The sequence below is a fragment of the Orcinus orca genome, chromosome 11 (genome assembly GCF_937001465.1).
Source record: "Orcinus orca chromosome 11, mOrcOrc1.1, whole genome shotgun sequence".
NCBI classification, from domain to species: Eukaryota; Metazoa; Chordata; class Mammalia; order Artiodactyla; family Delphinidae; genus Orcinus; species Orcinus orca.
In genome coordinates, this window is record NC_064569.1 from 19,597,060 (window position 1) to 19,609,102 (window position 12,043).

The 12,043-nt window shown below is 36.4% G+C and overlaps 1 protein-coding gene across 6 annotated transcripts in view; it reads right to left on the bottom strand.

The window, feature by feature from the left end:
* Nucleotides 1–12,043, bottom strand: part of SOX5 (SRY-box transcription factor 5) — a 992,020-nt gene that overhangs the window by 693,317 nt on the left and 286,660 nt on the right. The gene's annotated exons all lie outside the window — the stretch shown is intronic.

Sequence of the window (12,043 nt, forward strand, 5' to 3'; positions counted from 1 at the left end):
GGCAGGAGAGTCTTAAATCAGAACTAAGGTTCATATCCAGAGATTTTCTAAAATGAAACTCAGTGAAAAATAAAAGCCATCCTCTACTTTTACTATTGTTGCATAAGGTGTGCTCTGTGGATCGAAGCTTCCTTTCTAGTTTGCAGCATTCAGATGACCAAAGATGCCTCTGGAGAAGACACTGGGAAAATTTACTTCGCTTTCAGTCTCTACAGAATATTCAAGCTCCTTAGGCTGACATTCAAAAACTTCACAGTTAAGATCTACAACATGCATGGTGTGGCAAACCGCAAAGTTACATTTGTAGGATACCAGTATTCAGGATTTCCCTTCAATTTCTGTTTCTAAAATACAGTAAGTATTGGATGATTCACGAAAATTAATCAGCTACTAAAATCTCTGGCTGTTATTAAAGCCATAGAAAATAAAATAAGTTTTCTTACTGGACACAGTTTTAATTTTGTAATGACCTTGGACACTATAGAAACAGAAAAAATAATATTAAGAAGAGCAGAAGGGTTTGTTAAAATCTGTGAACCAGCTCTGTGAACAAAAATAATTCATTATTGTCAAGACTGCAAATTTTTCTTTGGGCCAGTCACCTGGCCATCAAAAAGTTATTTTGTCTATTTTGTAAACCTAGGTGAAGAAACCCAAAGATCTGCACAGAAAAAGAAGTGTCATAAAGATGGGGGGAGTATTAATAAAATTTGAAAACCTTCAACTGAACTAATTGATTTGGAGCTATATACTGGTTAGAAGCTATTTTCTGATATAGAAGTGGAGAAAAAGGTTTAACCTGGTTATGGCTATAAGTACTGCATCTCTTCTAAATGAAATCAATTTTCTTGATGAAACTAATTTCTTGCCTGAAAGGGATTAAAATAATTTCATTATAAAGAAGGTTTTGCTACAGTTCTGCACATTCCTCCACTTAAGCGAACGGTTCAACGTATGTGCGATGACATGCAAACTGTTTTTACAAAAAATGAGGGCCTTTTGAAAACACTGGAAGATATAAAATAGAATGATATGAAAGGCCCATTTCAACTTTCTATACCAACCTAAATCTTTCTTCCCACTGAGCTGTACAAATATAGTTTGTTTCCTCTTCTTATACCATCCTATTCTATTCCAAACATGTATATACAGTAATAATCAAAATAACGCAAATTAAAACTGCAATGAGGTATCACTTTTCTATCCAACTAATACAATTTTAAAAGAAGATCATACACAGTGCTAATAGCTGGGAGAGAAACAAATCCTCACATATAGTTAGTGAGAGTATAAATTTGTACATTTTCTGAGGGCAATCTGGCAGTATGTGTGAAAATTCTAAATGTGCATGAGTTTAAGCTCAGCAATTCTAGTAATTTATCCTATCTAAATAATCACCTAAATATGCTAAGATACATGCATAAAAATATTCATTTGTAGCCTAATTTGCCAAAGTAAATAATGGAAAACAACTCCAATGTCCAGCAACACGGAATTAAGATTATGACACCTTTTTAAGGGGGAAAAAAGGCATCTTTATATATAGTAAGAGGATATCACACAAACTATTAAAGTGGTTATCTCTGGAAAAATGCAATTGTGGAGGCTTTTGCTTTCTCCTTTGTAATTCCATCACTTTGGATTTTTTTTTTACAAGTTTTTCTTTTACAATCAGAAAGAAAGCAACAAGAGTAACAAAAAATATATGTATAGCCCTGTGAACTTGGAATCCTAGCTCATTCACTTTCATATCATAAAACATATATTATTTAGATAAATGCATGATTTACTAGAGACGTGTTATAAAGGTTTTAACAACCAAAGCTATATTTCTCTGTTGCCAGCTTATAAATAATCTCTAATATTTCCTTTGTTTCAGAGTTTATAATGTTTTCTGTATAAAATATATTTTTCTGAATATTATGAATACATAACTAATATTCCAATTTAAGGTAGTAACAGTAATTTCTATCTTATATTTATTTCAACTGTAACCAGGACATTAAAAGTAGGAAATGCTCAACAACATGCTCTTTAGTAATTCAAAGAGAAAAAAGAATTAACACTAAACCCATTATTCCAAACGTGAACTATTTAACTTGTATATTTGTTAAATTTAATTTTTCATTTGCTATGAATGGTCCTTTTCATACAACCATTCCACGTAAGTATTACTCTTTATGTATTGTTTTCATATAATATTTAAAGTCATTTTCAAAACCCTAAGTTGCCTCATAGAATAGTAATATTATAGAATGATTTAACTGACTAACCACTTAACAGAAGAACAGGATTTTTCTGTTATTATATACTTTTAAAGTATATCCATAAATATAACTGTATATACTGAAAGCCCCTTAACATAACCCCAGAGAGTAACGTCCCAGTATTATTTAGTAATAGTTTCTCCATCTAACTATACTTGGAGCTTCCACCTGACTAGAAAGATTCGTAATTTTGAAGGAGCCAAAAATACCAACCATGTTTTTTTTTCCATTTATGATCTACATGTCTCTTGTATAATGGTTCTGAAGTTAATCTGAGCTCAAGCCATTTAACTTAGCAATTTGCAAACTGACCAAGATGACCGTCCAACGATGTTGGGAAGATTTCAATTCTGAATTGTAGCCAAGTTGGTGTAAAGGTTGATGGTTTTATACCAATCATTGTTTTCCATATTTGGGGGGAGAACCAGGGGAAGAAGAAAGCTCTCCCACTTTGCTTGTTGTATTGTACTTCCCTAATCTTGAGTCTGTGCGCTTGCCATATAATTTAGAGTAGACCTGGGGGGAAAGAAAATCCAGGTGTGCTCTGCTACAGCCTAAATAAAGATGGATTCCCACGGGTTGATTTGAGACACGTGGGTAGTAATGGAGTCTAGAGATGCATATAAGTCAAATGGAAGCAGCTTTGTACTCTGCTGGCTTCCTCTGCCTTTAGTGACAGAGAGAGGGAAATATTCATTTTAGATATTTTTGTCTTAACCTATGAAAAATTCGACATTCTTTTTAACCAAAAGAGAAAATGGCTCCAATGCAGAATTATATATGTATCAAGTATTTTGTGTTTATTAGTTCATCTGCTCAACACTAATATCATTGTCTAGCATTATTAAGTGAACATTTCAGATTTGGGTCAAGTTCAGTCTTTGGCCATGAAATCTATGCCTTCAACATTACACAACTGGTGTGCATATACATTGAAAATTTTGGTTTTAGTCTTGTTGAACCTTGTATTTGAATAATATTTCTCATAAATGTCTACATAGGTGTCACATCACATTGACTATTAAAAATTGCTTATTTCAATTTTTTTGAATATCATTTTTCCTGTTGATTTTCTCAAATTACATAAACACCGATTTTTCAAAAAGACTGTTGAAGTAAAACATTTTATGACGGTCGTATCAGTCATTGTCAGTCATATAAAACTTCAATGTTTCAAACTAAAAAAAGGCTCAAGGAAATTAAAATAATAATTCCACATCAATGATTATCAGCCTAGCATCATACCACCTGAGTGAAACCACAAGAGACTAAGAGCCAGGAATACATTCTCATGTTATCAACTTTCTTTTTTTAATCTTGAAATTTTGGCTCTTTTTGCCTCAGTTCCTCCATATTATAAACACTGACATGTTGGCAGCTAATCAAGTAATGATTGGAAAGTGCTTAAAGCTTAAATATTCTTGGAAGAGAAGTAGTGTACAGGTGCAAAGTAAAAGATATTTTTTAAATGTTTCCCACAAATTGCGAAAAAAAACCATAAAATTCTTTTGGGGCCATGTTTAGTACAGGATAAAGTATTCCAACACCACTCTAATTGTAGGGAAATGGGTTTGCCTGGGCTCGATTCACCTCACTTATTTATTATCATATAAATATTTCCAAAAAGCTTTGAGATAGCTTATAATGAAACCCAAAGTAAAAAGACCATAGGTAAATGACAAAAGAAGAGGGGATTTATGAAACAGTCATGCCAAAACCTAAGAGAAGCTCTAGCAAATGGGAATTAAAAAAATACAAGATTCCTACCAGTCATTTTCAAAACAGAAATATGATGGCATATAAAGAGAGCATTAGAAATAATAATAATAAAAAACATGCCTGTCCCTCAAGAAAAGAGAAATGCACCAGCTAGCAACAAAAACAGTGATTTAGTTTTGGAGATGCCACAGAAGGGGCAGTCATTAGCACAGAACGATTTACCGAGTGTCTGCTGTGTGCCAACGTTGTGCTGGCGAGTAGGGATATCCAGGGGAGAAAGGAAGCCTTGGTCTCTGCTTGGACCTCATAGTTCCAAGATAGGGAGATGAACATTAATCCACTAAACACAAAAAGATGAGTATGGAATTCCAGAGTAAGACAGTTCTGGTGGAAAGGAAGGTGCTATGAGGACGGATAGTAAGGGAACCATATCTAGACTGCAGACTGAGGGAAGGCTCGTTGAAGAAGTCAGGCTCGAAATGAAATCTGTTTGATGCCTAAGGGTTCACTCAGAACAGAGTGAGAGTGGTTAGAAAGCATGAGAGAGAGAGAGACATAGACAGGGACAGAGACAGAAAGACAAAGAGAGAGACAGAGGCCGAGACAGAAAGAGACAGAGAGAGAGACAGAGAGAGAGAAAAGACAGAGACAGACAAACAGATAGAGACAGAGACAGAGAGAGAAGATTTCATGCTAAGGCCTGGGGCAGGAAAGAGCTTGGGGGCCCTGGAGCACTGGAAGGAAAGATCAGAGTGGTTGAAGCAGAGAGCACTGTAAGATAAGGCTGGGGAAGTCAATAGGCACCAGAGAAGCAGAGCCTTGTGGGCATATTAAGTCTGGAAAGCAATAAGGAGTTCTTGACGGCATTTCAAAAAGCAAACAAACAAAAGCAAGAGTCAGTTTCTAGAAAACCATTTCCCACACTGTCTCTTAAAGTTTAGGGTCTGGGAAAAGTCTTTCTGGAGCTAATTGTTCAAGATGAAGTTTTACCGAATTTGTCAGAAAATAAATGGTTGAGAAGGAACTGTGCTGACCCTCCCTTTCCAGGGGAGGAGGAATCAGAAGAACAGAATTTTCAGGAAGCACATTTTGTGGGACCTGGACAGGAGGCTTGCAGAGGAGATCCAGGTTTGGCACGTGGTGACTTGCCTCTGGAGAGCAAATTCTTAATGTGGTTCCCCGAACACCAGGCTCAGAGAGGTATTTCTGAGGTAAGTAGATTGTAGCCATGAGGGAGCTGAGGCACAAACAGTTGGAACCCATTGCTTTGTTGTATTAGGAGGAGGAACTAGGAAGTTGATTTCTTTCCTTCTTTCTTCTTTTCTTTTGTTTAGCCTTGCAAGGCCCACTCACCCTCTCTCCTTGACAGTCATCATTTGACTGTCGCTTCTTTATGTCTGTCTGTCTGTGTGTCTCCAGCGCCTTTCTTTCTAACTTGGTTAAGGTTGCTCGTTTATCTTTTCCAGAATATTTTGTTCTTGGTGAATGCATGGGAGCCACAAAGGACATCATGGAGAGGATCTTTTTGTTAAAATGATCAAAGGCAGGTGGTGCTCAGAGAAAGGCTAAGACATCACACAAGAGTGATCATTTGTGGAGCTGGTAGTTAAAAACATGCCCCTTCAATAGAAAAGATGCCAAAGGATGGCTTGCACAGCCGCATGGGTCCAGGACGGCTATGCCATTGATCATCTCTCTGGATTGACAATAACATTTGTCCTAAAGCAATACTTTCACACTTGCCCATCACACTACCCTGCACAGAACAGTGCTTAGTAAACACTTAGTCTTGAACGAAATGTCTTCTCTGTACCGAGGAGGGAAGGGTGACTACAAAGAGGTCTTTCATAGGCTTCTATTTACCCTGCAAACCAAATGCCCTCCTATGTGAATGTTCTACCGTGCAATCACTCACCCTGGCCCTTGATTTGTAAAGTTGATAAGACTTCTCCCATTCAGTTGAGAGTCAGTATTGATGAGCAAAATTTATCTTATATAGCTACAGAGAAATGGGGTCTATAGAGAAATAGGGGTATGTAAGTGATGTATATCACACAAGCCCCTTTTCAAAAAAGAAGCATACCTGTTTTAGACCTTTCAGAGGCAGGTTTCAGTGTTGTTTCTTATTTCTATTCTTACATCTAATCAGACAGCAGCCTGTAACTTGACTCATCATTACATATGGCCTATTGACAGTTGACAACAACTTTACTCATCATTACATATGGCCATTTACAGTTGACAGCTGTCAACCAGGCAAGTTCACATACGTTGCTTCACAGTCACATGGCATTGCAAAGAGTGGGGGTGAGATCCCAGGCCAACATGCCATTGATCAGCCTAGAATGAACCACTGCAGCTGGAAACCACCTCTCTGAAATAAAACAGATCCCACACTTGTACATTTAACCTCAGTATCTCACCATTAAAAAACTACCAACACATTCAAATTAAACGGTCTTTTATTTCACTCAGTACTCTAAGACCACTTTTGTTCTGGTACTTACTTCTGATACTAGTGCTTTTCTTCCCTTTCTATTCAAGTTAATTTCCTACAGAAAAAAAAAAAAAAAAAAAGGGAAATGGTATTGTGGTATTTAGACCACAAGGAAACCCTGTTCCTTAAGATAGAGAAGTAGGCATATGTCCAGTTTAAACTTGACCGAGCGCTGCCTTTAAATTCAGTGAATGAGAGATCATAGAAGTTAGGAAACAATAGTTAAATCACAAAGATATAAGACTTCAGAAATCTATCTAAACTGCCTATTTTCAAAACCACGTCTAGTTTGAAGTATGGTAGAATGAAGTTCCTGTCAGTAGCACAAACTGAATGTTGAAAGTCTGTGATAGTAAAGTTTTGTTCTGTGTGTATATATATAAATTTATGAGGCAACGTCTTCCCCAATATAATATGCTATTCACATAGCACATTTGACATCATCATCACAGTATCTACGTCTACATATTCCAAGCGAGGCTTATGGAAGGGATTTTAGTCAAGACACAAATCACTTGCAGCTGGTGATTTCTAACCTTTGTTACCCCCATAAGAGATAGAAAACTTTTGAGACACAGCCTAAACATGTCAAAAGGTTGGTTTTCCATTAATATCAGCAGGAACAGAAAATGACACTGCAGTTGTCCTTGGAACAGAGAAGCTGACAGATTTGCTGAAAGGTTCAGCCATTGTAGGATTTTGTTAAAAATCTAAAGGCAGCAGCATTTCCCTTTGAAGTTCTGAAACATCTTGGAATTCAAAAAGCTCAAGAAAGAATAACAGGGACAATTGGATTTTTCAAAACTCCATTTTAATTTAGCTTTTAAAATATTATGCTTAGTCATTAAGGGTGTCAACTCATTCAAAGGTACAAAGTAAGTTCACTAAGAATTATCACTGAAGGTACCCAAATAGATTTCCAATTCCAAGGATGTATGCCAAGGTCTAATATGTTTAATTTAAATGTCCTACCTTTCCCCTGGGCATTCCCAACAATTCGAACTGAAAGGCACTTAACAGAGGCAGGCCCACAATTATGCGTACTGTATACTGGCTCTCATACTGATGGTCTTTTCCATTCAAAATGTGAAAAGTCAGATTCCATATTACTTGTCCTTTGTAATTCCTGTAATCTTTTCTAGTTAAACTTAACATCTGAGTATTACAGTAAAAATCCAGGACTAAATCTCCTGGAGTTGGCAGCTATATCGTTCTGTATTGGAAGACTCAAAAGAGAACTGTACACTGTTTGGATAGCAGAAGGAGGCTGAGTGAGTCAGCTGAGACTCACACAAAAACTCACTTCTACTAAGATTTGTACAATTAAACATACTGTACTTCTTCAAGATAAATAACAGGTCTTAGCTATTATCCTTATAAACCTAGTATTTAGGAAATTAACTTGGTTCATTCTTATCCTAATTTTTTATGGAGCTGATAAAATTTTAATGTTTGTCTAATTAACAGCCCAAAGCATACAAACATTGAACAACAGCAGTCTCGAACTATATGTCAGAGATATGACTTAGAATAGCAGGAAGTTCTTTTATTCCCTCGCTCAATATTTAGATGACCCCTTTGAATTCCAAAAAACAAGTATTCTCTATATTTAATAAATTGTAATAAAATAGCTACCACATGTATTGCCTTGTCTCTTCAAGTCTGACAGTCTATATTATACTCTACATCTAAATTTGAGTGAAAGTTCCAGTCTACTTTAAGGAGAGATCCCAGTCCTTATTGAACTCCACTGGTCAAATACTTTAAAAAGGAATCTACAAGGCATATATCCTATCGGAGCACAATATATCTCAGCATCACAAACCCAGTTCTTCAAGGAAGTACTGCTAAAAAAAGAAGTACAGGTTTTTGTTTAATTTACCAACTTAAGTTTACTATTTGTTTCCCATTCTATAAATCTCAACATTACAAATTAACAAATCTCAACAGTGAGAAAAGGGGGGGAAAGAAAAGAAAACGTCTCCTATATATTCATAAAAATGAACACATTCCCGAGAAAATGGACTCATTTCTCTCATTCCATAGAGGAAAAAAATGGCTATGACAAATTCCAATTGTATCAGCTCTATGAAAAATTCGGAAGACAATGAAACATGTTAATTTCCTAAATTCCAGGCTTACAAGAATAAAAACAAAGACCTATGAAATTTTACCTCTAAGTATCTAAGCCAAAAACAATGGCTGTTACAATTTGCCACACTTGCCTTAGTTTTTACATAGAGAACGTTTTTGGTTTCACAGGTAATTGGTAGCCTTGAGCACAGGTAACTTAAAAATCACTGAATGAAAAGATTTGCTTTGGTGAATTAAAATGGAACAACTTCTCTAAAATAAAGGGGAAAAGGCCAAAAGAAGTTAAGGGGATTAATAGGCAAGTGTTTCATCTATTTTTGCATTTAATTTTATGTTATGAAAGCTTTAGGCATCTAAAAATATACCTCTTTTATTCTTGTAAGTCTGCAAGATTTGGCTTTTGGAACAGAAACAGTTTAGGTGGAGAGGGAATTGTTGAATTCTGTGTCTATGTTTAAAAAAAAGAAGGGTTGACCATAACCCGAGGCCCTCGCTCCTGCAGAGTGCCCGTTGTTATGAAAGCAAGGTGCTCCACACGATCTAATCATAGCACTAAACCTTGTTACAAGCCCTTTTACAGCTCCAATATCTGGGTTACATGGAAACACGCTGGAGAGCCTCCTTGTACTATGAAATAAATGTCATTCTGACTGGCATCCTCTCTTCCAGCAAGTAATTTCCCTCCGCTGATAAATCGATACAGCAAAAACAAATGAGAACGCACAATGGGCATAGTGAGGATTACATTTTTATTCATTTCAGAGCCCCTGCAGCCAAGTTTTTTAAGCACAATAGCAGAAAATGATGCACTTGAGCTAGGAAACAAGAGAGATACATAGAGACATTGAGATAAGAAAAGAAAGACAAAAAAAGAAAAAAGGAAAGAAATGGGAACAAAGAGAAAGCCAGGAGACAGGAGGCAAGTGTGTCCCTACCAAGCAGTTCATACACAAACTTTTGTTTGCAAGTAAGATAATTATTTGAATTTGCGCCCAGCTCCTCATAGACAGGATTGGAGAAACACAGGTACATCTTTTTTTTACTTCTTTATTCTGTAAGGTTGCAGGTAATTCAAAAAGGATCTAAGATCTTACCTTTCTTTAATTAGTTATGTATATCAACATAGGATCCACACATGAAAACTTATCTAGAAAACCCAGAACTAGAAATGGTAGAAAAGACACAATAGATCCTTATTCATCTCTGGAAGTCCCCAAGTCATTTGTTTTTCATTGCCTTTAAGGCAAAGATGGGAAGGGCAAAACAAAAGAGAAGCAAGAATACAGTGTCTATTCATAAGAGGAATGGGAAATTCCCATACGGATATCTTTTAAGATTGACTTAATAAGTCCCAAAATAATTGAATGGGTTATCATATAAAAGGAATGTGCTGCACGTTTTAAAGTAAAAATTTGAAGATATTTTGTCTTTGGAAGGGAAAATAAAAAGACTATCTCAGGGCTTCCCTGGTGGCACAGTGGTTAAGAATCCGCCTGCCAATGCAGGGGACACGGGTTCGAGCCCTGGTCCGGGAAGATCCCACGTGCCGCAGAGCAACAAGCCTGTGCACCGCAACTACTGAGCCCACGTGCCTGGAGCCCGTGCTCTGCAACAAAAGAAGCCACCATTATGAGAAACCCGCACACCGCAATGAAGCGTAGCCCCTGCTCGCCGTAACTAGAGAAAAGCCCGTGCAAGCAACGAAGACCCAATGCAGCCAAAAATAAATAAATACATTTATATATATATAAAAAGGCTATTTCATAAAACCTTGATAACCCCATATTTCCTATGAAGAGACAGTATTACATTTTCTGTTATTTATCATGGTATTTAATCCTTCCTAAGGCAATGGAAGTAAAAATGAGAGGATTATAAAGCCCTAATAAAGCTTTATAGAGGATGTGCTATTGTAATCCTTAAACTCAAAGTTAGTTCTTGGGCAAGTTACTCAACCATCTGTGCCATAACCTCCTCATCTATAAAAATAGGGATGACGGAAAAAGTAACTACCTCAGGGTATTTGAGAGAATTAAATTAGTTAGTATAAGTAAAATGCTTAAACAGCTCCTGACTCAGAGCTCATGCCACATAAGTATGACCAACACCGTCATCATCATCCACTGCTTCCCAAGCTACAGTTAGTTATTTGGGTGTTGTCAACATTTTCTATTTGACCTATAGGGTAACAGTGTATCCATAAAACACATTCTTGGTGCCACTGCACAATACTGAACTAGATGGACTAAGGGTCTCATCTGGCCACAGTTTTTAAATATTCTTAACTGTTTTGTGATGTCCCAGAGTCGGTACACTCTCTTGGAAGAGCAAGTTAGCAAATGTATCACTATATCCAATCCATTAGTATTCTTTTAATTTTTTTCTTTAACTACTAAAGTCTAAAAGATAATGTATATTTTTCCTCAAAATATATATATAACTAATATTTCCTACTATCTTTCCAATGATAATTCTAAGTCAGGATGTAATATATTATACTCAATGTTAATGTGATCTTTCACATTAAGAAAGATCTTAATGTGATCTTTCTCCTTTGGGCTTTAATTTGATTGCTCTTCCTTCTATTAAGTGCTTTCATTAGTGTATAACTCCTCAGTTATTCATTACTGTACTCCATTGGTCCAACAATGTTACTCTTTAAGAAGAGGTAAGAAACAGAGGAATAGATCACACTGGTTCTTCATCTGTATCAAAGACTTCAATAACAAATGAAGAGAAACAAGAAAAGAAAGCCAGGCAAAAAGAATGGAGGTGGGTTCTCCTGGCCTCTGCCATTCTTCCTCTCGTGCACCGTCAATAAACACAGGTGTTTACAGGCTTAAATCAGTGTCTCTCAATATTTTTTTCACTATCATCCTCCCCAATGAACCTTTTTATAATTTTTCCCTTAAAGCCCCCCTGTGAAATTTTAAAATACCAGATATACTGTATATTTACTGTATATGTATCTGTGCTTTGTGCATCCAAAGGATAAGCTTTTTTACCTCCTAAAAACCAAGTTTTGCCCTTTTAGTGGCAATATCATCTTGAGAATTCATGGACTAATTATTTTTATGAAAACAGCTTTGCACTTAGCACACTGGGTCCCAGGTACCTGTAGAAGATGAGTTGAAATTCAGTTAGAGTTGTGTGTTTGTGTTTTGTTTTGAGCAAACCTTTAAGTACTAATCCATGGCTGTATAATTTATCTTACCCCAAATCCAAAACAGTACTTTGTGGGTGGAAGCTCTATGGTAGTTTGTGAAAGATGTCTTAGAAGCTACAAAGCAGTTTAAGGACAAGAAGTAAGGGGGATGGAGAGTACAGTGGAATTGTTTCCAATTAAAGCAGCTAGGGAATTAGGTAGGTGGAATGTAATTATCTACATTGGAGTTTGGCCAGGCTTCTGGGCTCTTTTGGGGGGGAAAAAAAAAAAAAGCTCTGTGATCTTTAATGAATAGAGAGG